The 12,257-nt window shown below is 41.7% G+C and overlaps 1 long non-coding RNA gene across 1 annotated transcript; it reads right to left on the reverse strand.

Annotated features, from left to right (window-relative positions):
* Positions 1-2,561: 2,561 nt before the first annotated feature.
* LOC119284735 lies at positions 2,562-12,257 on the reverse strand. Its single transcript, XR_005139190.1, has 2 exons — positions 10,113-12,257; positions 2,562-10,075 (listed from the first exon to the last, which is right to left on the reverse strand). It is a non-coding gene; the product is annotated as an uncharacterized LOC119284735 (long non-coding RNA).

Genomic DNA, 12,257 nt, shown 5'->3' on the forward strand with positions numbered 1-12,257 from the left:
GTTTCTTTCCACCATCGCGAGCGCCTAACAAAGGCTGCCCACTTGTATGTGTGCCACAAAGGAGATGTTCCCCAGACCCCAACACATCCTGAGACCACGCGTTGTCGACGAGGGCTTGCTGGACTGTCCTGGTGTTGCGTGCACACGTGTTGACGAGCTCCATGATGGTCGGAGCGATCTCGCCCACAGTGAAGCCGTGGATCCATCTATCTTTCCAAAAGAACACCCTCTTTCCGGTGCCAACCTTGATCTTGACCATGCTATTGAATACCATCTTAGCCTCTTTATCCTCCATCATCGGGATTCCTTGCCATGGCCTGTTTGGGTCTGCCCTCCGAAGCCAATGCTTGGAGCCAGAGGTTCGGCATCCCAAGGCCTCCGAAACAAGTAGGGCGGGCAATCGTATCCCACGCGACCAAGCACTGACCACCATTGGTCTTTTCCTTCCTTGCCAAAAGAATGAGCGGACCCACTTCTCAATCTCTTCAAAGACCCAAACCGGTGTATTGAGAACCATGAGTTGGTGAATTGGTCTAGTCGTAATCACCGATTTAGCAAGGATCAATCTGCCCGACCTCTGAATAAGACCTCTTTGCCAAGCGGGGATGGGTTTCCTCGCATGGTCCACCAAGGGTTGCCAATCCATTCGACCGAGCTTTTTGATGGTCAATAGGATACCAAGATAGCGACAAGGAAACGCTGCAGTCAGGCACTGCAAGATATTCAAGACCCTATGTCTCTCTTCATCCGAGCCAACAATGGGTATTGCTGCCGATTTTGCATGATTGATCCTCAACCCCGAAGCCACTCCAAACACATGTAGCACCTCTCTGACACATAGTAGATCTTGCTCTGAAGGCTTGATGAACATGATAAGGTCGTCTGCGTAGATGGACAGTCGTTGCATCAAAGATGCCGCGGAATGAGCTTAGAACGCCTTCCTCTTCCACTGGAAATCAGAGTCGTAAGAGAGACCGGATCCCCTACCTAAGACTATCCACAATGGGAGTAACATAGGTAGTAACATCACACATATCTAGGCTAAATAGATGATGTGGCATGCAATAAATGAAGAAAAAGATAAAAGTGGTAACATAGCTAGTTACTACTAGTATGAGTAACATCACACATGTCAAGACAAGATGTGTCTATAGCCTAATAAATGAAGTGCTCCATGTTACCACACATATGTTATTCCCCACTATAGAGGTAGTAACATAGACTAGTAACATGCTCATGTTACTAGTCTATGTTACTATCCATTGCGGCTAGTCTAAGGCTAGTCATAGTGGGAGTAACTTAGCAAGTAACATAGCGCACTCCGAGAAATTTTTGCTTATGTGGCATGTAGTTAATGAGAAATGGTAACATAATATGTTACTGTAACATAGCGCTTTCCAAGACAAGATGAGTCTACGAGCTAATTAATGAAACCCTCTATGACACTACTACTATGTTACTTTGCACTATAAAGATAGTAATTTAGACTAGTGTCATATGCATGACATTAGTATAAGTTACTCCCTAGTATGACCAGCCTAAGCCCTTTTGCGTGGAAGATTGGCCGCCCAGGCACTCCATTAATAATAACTTTGGTACCAGCCGTTCAAGGATGAAAGCAATCCATTTTAGCCACCGGTTCCGATTCCTCTTGCCGTCAACACTTCGAACAAAAAAGACGCGTGTTAACACCATATATCTGACAGATGGGGCCTGCTGTAAGTGCTGATGGGGCAAAACAACTTGACCTGACCTATAATAACAAAAAAAAAAGCAGGGGGGCCACCGGCCCACCGTATGCGTCTCACACAGCCGGGGGCTCCGTTGACGACGCCAATGCTGCCGCCACGCAGCTCTGGTTCGTCGTTTCTGCACTCCGGCTACTTCTTCGTCGCCGTGAATCTATCGAGGGGTTCGAGGGCCGGATCCCCTTCCCGCGCACGGAGCGCGTTGTGGCGCCAGACCCGGCGGCGATGCACACCGCGCGGCGCGTCCGGTTTGCCGCCCGACGACGGATCCAAGCGCCGCTGGGCCCCCGCGCAGCCCCGACGACGGATCCGAGAGCGACGCGGCCTCCCACTGTGCTAGCCGCCCTCCACTTCGCCACCCGCCACCCCGCCGGATCAGCTCCTCCACTCCGCCAGCGTCGTCGGGCAGCTCCTGGTTATGAGGAGATCCAACCCGGTGTCACTCGTTTGTGAGATCGATGAAGCAGGAAAGAATCACATGTGAGATCGATGTCGTTCTTGCTTTCACATTATTTCCTCTACTAACCTACCCACCCCGTCCCAAAATAAGTGTTGCCATAGCATTCTCTAGGGAACTAGAGTACATCTTTCTGAAGAATCGTTCTACACGAGGCCTTTCATGCAAATCTATACACTCACTTTCCTTTGGGGTTCGTAAGAAAAACACCGACCTAGTACAGCTTCAGAAAGGAATCGGCAAGTTCCTGGAGGACAGTCAGTTCTAACACTGACCATAGAAAGGATGCATTTCAAAGTTTGAATCACATGCTACCACATTGTGACGACCATTCACTATTCGATTAGGCCAGTAAGTACTGTAATTTCTACTCACTTCATTCACTGTTACTCAATTTCAAATATTTGGAGGCCATGCAAGTTCAGAGTTCCCTCCACATTTTCTCATCCGGGCTTGGGACCCGCAAAGGCAGTGTTAAACTACAAAACTACAGAACACAAAAATTAGCAAACACTACAACCAATTATTTCAGCTATGCATAGGCAATAAATATCTGCACAAGATCATAAGACAGACATAGGGGCACAAACAAACAAAGCTGTAAATTACAGGACCTGAATGAGAGTAATTAATTTATATAGTGGTAGTGGGTGATCCAAACCTTTAATCTTGACAATAAGAATATATACCAACATCTAGAGGATGATTATCTTTCGCAGTTTTATCCCATTATAGGGTCAGAGGAGATACTTTTGTATCTTAAAAATCCAGGATAATGTATTGACTATGAAATATAATGTGTGGCATATGTATAGCTGGAGTTAAGAGTATGCAATTCACAGGAATCGTCAAATTAGTATTTTTGCTAGTTGCCAAGCAAATTGAAATTAGGGAGTTCCCAGAAAACCGAGATTATGTAATTAAAGATTTGAGAATATGTAGTTGAAGATCCCATAAACCAGATCAAATTAGCCATTAGAAGACGGTAAGAAGTGTGAACGCTTTTTCTCTTTAATCCAGGAATATGAGCTACTTGAGTTGAAAGTACACAATCAGAAGGAATCATCAAATTGGCAGGACTGTTTTGCTAGTTGTCAAACTACAACTAGGAAGTTCCCTAGCAAACCGAGAAGATGCATAGTGGAAGATATGTAATGCAGGTCTCACTGGAGAAGCACCAATGAGAAGAACATCATTTTCTGAAAATCAATTCCATACCACCAAACCGGAATCATAATTAGTTGAGATGACATCAGGAGTAGAGTTTCAAGCTTCCAGTTCAGAACCTTCAACTCTCCATTGTTTTAGTATATGGCAATAATTCCTTAGCCTCTTTCTGCATATCAAGTCATCAACATTACCTAACTACAAGTCAGGAGGCCACTACTGTTAAACCAACTAAAGTGCGAGAGCCGCAAACTAGGTGGGATCTTCTTTATCACCGAAGTTAAAAATCTGTGCACACCAAAAATTCTTTGTCTGTCATAAGATGATCATAAAGAATTCACCAAGAAAATAGTTAAATAAACAAACCAAGTGTGGACAAGAATATGTAGAACAGTAGACCGACAAATCTTTTACTGCAGTCAGAGCTCATGTACATGTATTAGGTGATAAATTTGCAAGCTAAAGATACTAGAGATAAAATTATAGATACAAGCAACCTAATATTAAAACCCAACTTCTGGAAACAGTATGACAACCAAGTAATAATACAGCCAAATCAAAATTTGATAATCTGCTATAGAAACTTTGAGTATGAACTGATGTTTGAGACTAATAAAGGAACTTCCTAGGACATCATTAATATTAAACTTCCTAGAACCATTGTTTTACTTCTAGTATTTTGTTGATTCGGAGCAAAACATGCGATCCGTCCAAACCACATGCAAGTTGAAGCAGAAACCAAGTAAGATCCTTCAGGATGGTTGAAAAAAATCAGATGTGCACACTACTAACTCCAAACTACCACTGAATGCAAGTTCAAACTGAAAGCTGTCACTCAGAGAGAAGTTTGACAAGATCGAATCATGAAGAATCTCCTAGAGTTCTGCACCATTCAAATGCTGGAGAACAACCAAAAATCCAAATAATACTCAGAACAGAGACCAAACTGTTCACATGGAGAAATCAAATAGGAGGAGAATATATCCGAACAGTCCAGTCACGCCTCATGACACTTATGAATCCTCAACCATGCAGGCATGACCAACAATTCTTATCTCAAACTTAAGATATCATCCGAAGAGCTAAAGAACAACCATGAATCACTCTCTACCCTTCAATACGATCTCCAACAAAGGTGCATACATAAACGAGATAAAATTCACCTTGTATTACGTGATAGACAGAATCGTTGATTAGCCATTGGAGATTGGAGGAGGAACAAAGCTAATTATTGCATTGAGAGCAGACCAGACACTGAGATGACTCTACAGGGAACACACAACAATTCCAACATATACTGCAAAGAACAAGCCCACCAGGCCAACAGAATCACATGGATGGGGAGTACAGATATAACAAAGTAAACCACAGAGAGGATCAGAAACCAAAAAGGTGACATATTTTGAATCGCTACCAGCATGGCTTGATCTGCAACCACAGGAAGGCAGGAGGAAAAACCACAATCAATCCTACAAGCAAAAGGCAACCAAGACAACAGAAGTTTCTCAGGAGATAACTCAGCATAAGATAATTTTTTGGTTGTTGAGAGCACTGAATTTTTTCGGTTGTAGGATGTCCAATCTAGACTGAAGCCCCGGAGCAACCTTCGAATCTTATACATCCACCAAATCAATCTGAATGTTCATGAATTGGAAAGTTGTAGGGTTTAGAAGATCTTCAAACAGATAACTCCACATCAGGTTGGACCTAAATAGTCAATTAGGACCTGCAACGACCAAGAGACCTTCCCATGAATTTTCGCTGTGGGGAGACAAAGCTACTTGAAACAGCTAAATAATGCATTATAACCATGTCAATATCAGTTAGGCAACAACACCAGTTCCAGATAGCAAACTAAATTCTCTCATCCATGTCAATATCTGCAAGGACACGTTACCAAGGGCAGAGAAAACCATAGGAGTACAATGTTCAAAGCAAATCAGGAAAGATTGAAGTCAACAGAAGAAACCGTCTATAACATGGTGAAACAAAACAGGGCACCTTCCAGAAAGTCCCCATAAGTCCAATAGCTGGAGAACAATCCATATCAGAGATGTTGTAAGCTAAATTTGACTGTGCAAAACAAAGACACTAAATCGAGGAGGATCGATTATAAACACTGTTCGAAAATTCTCTGATCCCCATCCCATGGTTAACTATCCAATCCACAGCTTCAATCCAAAACGAAAACTTCAGCACACAAGATCCTAGCTTATAACCATCCATTGAGCCAATCAAAATAACCACGGACAGTAAAGCAAACCTCGATCCTTTGATTCATCACTCCACAACATCCTGTATCTCAAGGAGCACAAACACATACCACAAGCAAGATCAGCTGTTACAACGAGAACCAACGAGAATCCACCTCATATCTAGGGACAACGATACTGATGAGCCATTAGACGAAGACAAATCGAAGAACTTAAGGTAGCCACTCAAATCTTTCGTCGCCGAGCACAGATGAGGGATCCAGTAAACCAATGTGACCAAACATGGGAAACTGACCTGCCTCAAAACCCCTTCACCATACTGTTATACACCATAGGGAGCTACATGTCCAGACCAGATTCAGATCCAGATCCAGATCCAGTCCTGCAAGCCAACTCATGGAGGCGGCGATAGCAAATGAAACAGACCATCTACAAGACACTGAACTGACTCCATGTACAAAGCAAAGGTTTGGGTACAAACTCCTAACTATTATATCCTGCAACCCGCACTTGCAGAAGACCAATAGAACACAAGGATCAAGAGTTAAGATAACAAATCGAACAACGGAACGCTAGATCGCAAACCAAAATATTTAACAGATTCCGCGTCATTACCCACATGGCCTGGGCTAAAGAAAAATCTGCAAGCACAGGAAGGGCAGGAGCAAAAACCTATATCAAAGACATGGCCAAGTAGCTAAATGAAATTAAAAAAAAGGGATGGCAAGAGTCTTTTTCGGTTGTAGGATGTGCCATTAGTCGAAAGCTTCGGATTATCCTTAGATTCATGCACCTCTGCATATGAATCTGTATTACAAAATATTGCCTAGTAAAATAATGTGTAGGTCATGTAAGTAACAATGAATTGAAACAATCTAGATTTAGAAGATCTGCAAACAGATTCATCATCAGGTTGGGCTTGAGTTCGTCAACTACAACCTGTAACGAGCAAGAGACCTTTCTATAAATTTTCAGTTAGGGGAAAATGTTACTTATAAATAGCTAAAGTATGGCTCAAATGATGGGTGGGAACAAGTAAGCCTGTTTCAGATAGGAAGTTCAGCTATGGTTGACGGACGATAACAACACCAGTTCCAAACTGCAGGATATCCTTTCCAAGTCAATATCTGCAAGAGCTGAGAATTACCCACTAAGGCAGAGAAAACCTAATGCCATGAGATTTAAGTAAGGAAGGTTGAAAAAGTTTTGAGCCACAGAAGGAACCGCCATGTTGAGGAAAAATAGGACCGCCTTCTAAGCCATATTATTCCAATTTCTGTAAGCCACGAAGAAGTAGTTTAAATCAGAATTTTGAGGCACCAAAACAAAACGGTGGAGAGACTAAAACAAAGGGAGATAACTTTAAAGGTTATCTAACTTATGATGAGTTAAAAAAATGGTAGATTTAGAAGAACTGCAGCCCAGCACCAGATTGGACTTGAATTCATCAACTATGACCTGCACCGAGGAAGATACCTTTCTACAAGTTAGGAAAAACTCGGCTCAGCTAAAGCATGCATCAAACAATGAGGATGTAAAGATTAACTAAGCATGTCTCGGTTGGGGGTAGGGATGACGGGTTACCACACCGGTTCCAAACTGCAATTATCGAAGCCAGTATCTGCAAGAACTGAGAATTACCGACTAAGAGCAGAGAAAATACAAATGTCTGGAGAGTTCAATTATATTGAATAAGAAAGGTCAGGAAAGTCGACGAACAGAAAAAGAACCGCCATGCCGAGGCAAAATAGGACCACCCGCTAGCGAAAAAACGTTGCAGAGGCCGGTCTACAGGCAGCACGGAATCCACCCCACCCAACTAGCATTGGGATATGTGTTGTCAGTCGTATTGCAATTTCCAGCAATACGTATATCACCGTATTCCACTGTTCGCCAACAGTTGAAGGGACAGGTACAAGTTATTAGATGGGCCATCACTCCTTTTCGCAGGTCGCCACTGTTGAGAAAATTGATGATGGTTTGACTTGTCAGGGTGGGAGGGCGCCGGAGAATTACTGCATGATCCAGCAGATTAGCACAATAATGATAGCCCACGTTGAATATAGTTTTGTTCAATATGAGAGATTAGCAATGTGAAAATGGAGGAACAGTAAGACGCGGATTTTTGTTTGCTTGTTAGTATAGTAAATATATGATTTTGGTATGTATTAAAAAGTTGTAGGGCTGAAACAGTTAACAAAAAATAATTTAAGGTCCTTAACCATAACTTAACACTAATCGTGGGATTTTAATCATAACGAAAAGAGGCAAGCAGACTGCACAGGTTAAAACGAGCAGGTGGAGTAAGCCCGTGGCTGTTACATTCTAACAGATAGCGACGTGTGCGACGTCAGGCAGATTAGAATATTGATACTACTTTGATGCAGTAGCCAATTGCACACTAGTTTGAGGATTAGTTTGTAGAAACAGAGAAATCCACGATGAACATGTGTTATTAGCACCCGAATGCACAACATTTTTTAAAGAAAAGAAACACATTTAGCTAAATATTTGATCAAAAAATAGTAGATAATTGCACAATAATTTGAGAATAAATTTTATGGAAATAGAGAAATTAGCGATGAACATGTGTTATTAGCACCCGAACGGCGGCATAACATTTTTTAGAGAAATTTCAAGGTGGTCCAAAGCAATATAGACCGTTAAATTTTAATTATCTAATGGCTGATATAACTATTACCCCCTCCGATTTTATTTACTCCGTATATTAAATTTGTCTAACGCCAAACCTTATAAACGTTCAACAAGTTTGTACAAAAATATAATAACATGTACACCACCGAATTAACACCATTGTATTCATAATTGAATATATTCTCACATCATGTAGATTTGTTACTGTAAATGTTCTTATTATTTAGACAACAAAGGGCAACCTGGTGCATGTAGCTCCCGCTTGCGCAGGGTCCAGGGAAGGGTCCGACCACTTTGGGTCTATAGTACGCAGCCTTTCCCTACATTTCTGTAAGAGTCAGTTTTGACTCTTATTATTTAGACAACAGTCAAAACTAATATGCAGAGTACATAAAAATGGGGGGAGTACCTCTTAGCAGGTAATATGAGGTAATATACCATTAATGACGGCGTGGGGTTTAGTATGGACATTGTTGCGGTATAGTTAAGAAAGGAAATCATTATAATTTATTCCTTTCCATTTAAACTGGGAGTATATAAGAAAAGAAAATAAATAGAGCTAATTAATTCCATATTTTGTTTCCAACTTTGTTTTGCTTAACGTACCTTATCATCATGTCTAACAAATGAAATAAGAAGTTTGTCATGTCCTGTCATATATATCTATGCTTGTATTATGTTGTCGGTTGGGAAATTAAAAAGAAAATGCACTGCATTTGTTTTTAGAAAACACCATAAATGAATACTGCTTGATCAAACCATAGCAAAAAAACAGTCAAAATACCATCAGAATTTTTCTGTAACAAAGCAACCACGTGTACCAGTGTTATTGCACATCTTTTTTGAGGGGTAACACATTTTTTGTTAGAGCAGATAATGTATAATGGAGAACATTTTGAATATTTCTTACACAGGAATGAGTCACACGGTCCTAGCATGTGTGTACATTTATTTTTCTTTATTGGCTCCCTCAGAATGATGCGAATATACATACTGAAATGTCTTTTGTAGTGTGTATCACATGGATATTTATCATATTATACAACATGATAATTACTCATCTTCATATGGTAGATACAACACATATGTACGGGGGTCAAATGTGAACTATTATTATATTAAAAGGAGATGTGGGAAATGTTTTAAACATTAGTTTTGTCAAGTAATTGCCATATTACAATTTGTGTGGTCAAATATATCCTTGATGAATGAACAAAGCAAATATTTCTCTTGCCTCTTAAGAGGTAACAGGGACCATCTTAAGAGAGCTCTTTAAAAAAAATTAAGAAGAAGCACACAGTTAGTTAATTGTCTGCTAAAAAACAATAACTAATTGCACACTAATTTGAAGATTAGTTTATAAAAAAAAGAGAAATGCTCGGATGGTACATATACAAAAAATAGCTGAATAGAAAATAAATACTTTTTGTTGGGCCAGTGCAACAATAATTCTGCTGCAACTCTGCAGACAGGGCAGGCTTATCCTGTGCTATTTCAAAAACCCGCGTTCGTTTAACCCGTGCGAGCAGGGCCTGACAATGTGCCACTTCCATACGGCTGCACTATGCATGCATGTGTGTATTAGCCCGTATACCTCGGAAACGCCTGACAAGAAGGAATCGCGAAGTCCTTTCCCACGAAGGGGATACCGAGCTACCTGACACTCGGCCTCTGCAACGCCGCTCTCCACCCGCTAGGCCCTGTAATTCCAATTTCTGGACAACCATCAACAGATCACAATCAGAATTGTTGGGAGACTAATTGAACTCTGGAGAAGAAAAAATTAAACTAAGAAGGTAATAATCATCCAACGCAGATCACCAAGATGATAGGTGCTCCCTCTAAGCCGTATAACCCTAAATTCTGAAGAACCAACAAATGCAAATCAGAATTGTCGTAGACAGAAGGTGAGCTGTGGAGAGAAATGAATGAAATGGAGGAAGTAATGATTCATCCAAAGCAAATCAGAAAGAAGACGACAAGTCACCCCCGATGCTAAGCCAAATCCAAATTTCTGGAGATCCACAAATAATAATCCAAATCAGAACCTCTGGAGAGTAAATTATTGTACTTTGAAAATGAATAAGTTAAAAGTCAGAGGAATCGAGAATTTGATCATCCAAACACGGATCACAAGTTCTAGGTTGATGAGCGATCCAAAACTTCAGTTGAACACCAAAACATTGTCCTCCGGGAAGATCTGACCATTTGTTCATCTAAAGGAAACCAAACCTCCACCCTTTGACTCATCTCTGCACACTCTTGCTTCTGCTGCATCTAAAGGAGCACAAACACACACCAAAAGCGAGATGAGCTGCTACAATAAGAATCCTCCAGGACCTTGGATCCACCTCATATTAGCTGATGATGTTGGAACTCGTGATGAGAACCAGAAGACCACACGAGCGATAACCATTCAAATCTGACCTGCCTCAAATCTCTTAGACATAAAACACCCCAAGGATCTCCACATACCAGATCCAGTCCTGCAACCAACCCATGGAAACCAACACAAATGAACCAACAGTCAAGACACTGACCTGACACCGTGACACGTATACAAAGCACAAGTTTGCATGTAGAACCAAACTTCCTATAAATATATCAGATAGCAATGGGCAGGAAGACCAACGCAGGGATCCAGACAAAGAGATAGATGGCAAACCAGACGATTTTTACAGGTTCAGACTCACTACCAGCATTGTTTTGGGCCAAAACAAATCTGCAACGACATGGAAGGCAGAAGCAAAAAACCAAAATCAAAGATGTAGCTGAATTAAATAAAAATAAGAGGATAAGAGGTTAAGTTTTTTCCGGTTGTACGATGTGCCACTTGTTCGAAGCTTCATTCTTGCACCTTTGCAGCTGAATCTGAATTCGAAATATTGCCTAGTAAGAAATCTTCGTATTATATTTTCTAAGTTAAGGAGAAGATAGATTTAGAAGAACTGCAAACTCAGCATCAGGTTGGTGGCCTTGAGTTCCTGAAGGAGCAAGATACCTTTCGATAAATAAATGTTTCAGTTAGGAAGAAAACTAGATTAAACGATGAGTTGAAGATAAAATAAAGTAAGCCTGTCTCGACTGGGAAGGTCAGGTAGACAACACAGTTCCGATTATATCTCTTGCAAGACACTATCTGAATGACTAAGGCAGGGGAAACTACTGTCAGATGAGTTATTATAATCAACAAGAAAGGTTCAGAAAGTTGAACCCCATAAGAAGGAAGAAACGCCATGCCGAGCCAAAATAGTACCGCCCGCTCTGGAGAGCCAGCAACAAATGACAATCAGAGTTGTTGGGAGACTAATTGAATTGTGGAGAAGAACAAATTAAACAGAGAGTGACCATCCAAACACGCCCAGGTCAGCAAGAAGATGAGTGGCTCCCATCAGGCCCTGTCATCCCACTTTCTGGACAACTAGCAAAATGTCCAAATCAGAATTGTACATAGGAGGGATTGAGATATTCCAGCCTAGTTGGTAAGAGATTGAAAGCTTGATCATCCGAGAAGATCTAACCATATCAGAATAACCGTTGGACTGTAACCAATCAATCAAAACAACCATGAATAGAAATCAAACCTCCACCCCCTTCATCTATTATCATCTCTTCGGAACTAGCGCTCGCCCTCTTGGTTCTGCATCTAGGATGAGAGCACATGCATGCACCAAAAGCAAGCTAGATCAGCCGGTACAGCAAGAATCCACGAGGGCCTCGAATCCACCTCGTGTTAAATTCAATCAATCAATTCAAATCTCAAAATCACCGACGGAGGCAGGCAGGTGGCGGAACCAGGAACCGATCTGACCGAGCACGAGAAACTGGAATCCACCATCGATCGTTAAACCAAACGAATCGAGATTTGATGGACAAGGGGACGGAAACAGTCGCGGAGACGCGAGGAGGCGATCGAGGGCGGAGGCGCGGCAGGAACGAAGGCTCCAAAGAGAGAGAGGGAGGAGGCCGGAGCGCGGGGTGGAGGGGGCGCGCCTGGGCGCCTTTTGTAGGCGGTTG

This window comes from Triticum dicoccoides, chromosome 4A, assembly GCF_002162155.2.
Source record: "Triticum dicoccoides isolate Atlit2015 ecotype Zavitan chromosome 4A, WEW_v2.0, whole genome shotgun sequence".
Lineage (NCBI taxonomy): Eukaryota > Viridiplantae > Streptophyta > Magnoliopsida > Poales > Poaceae > Triticum > Triticum dicoccoides.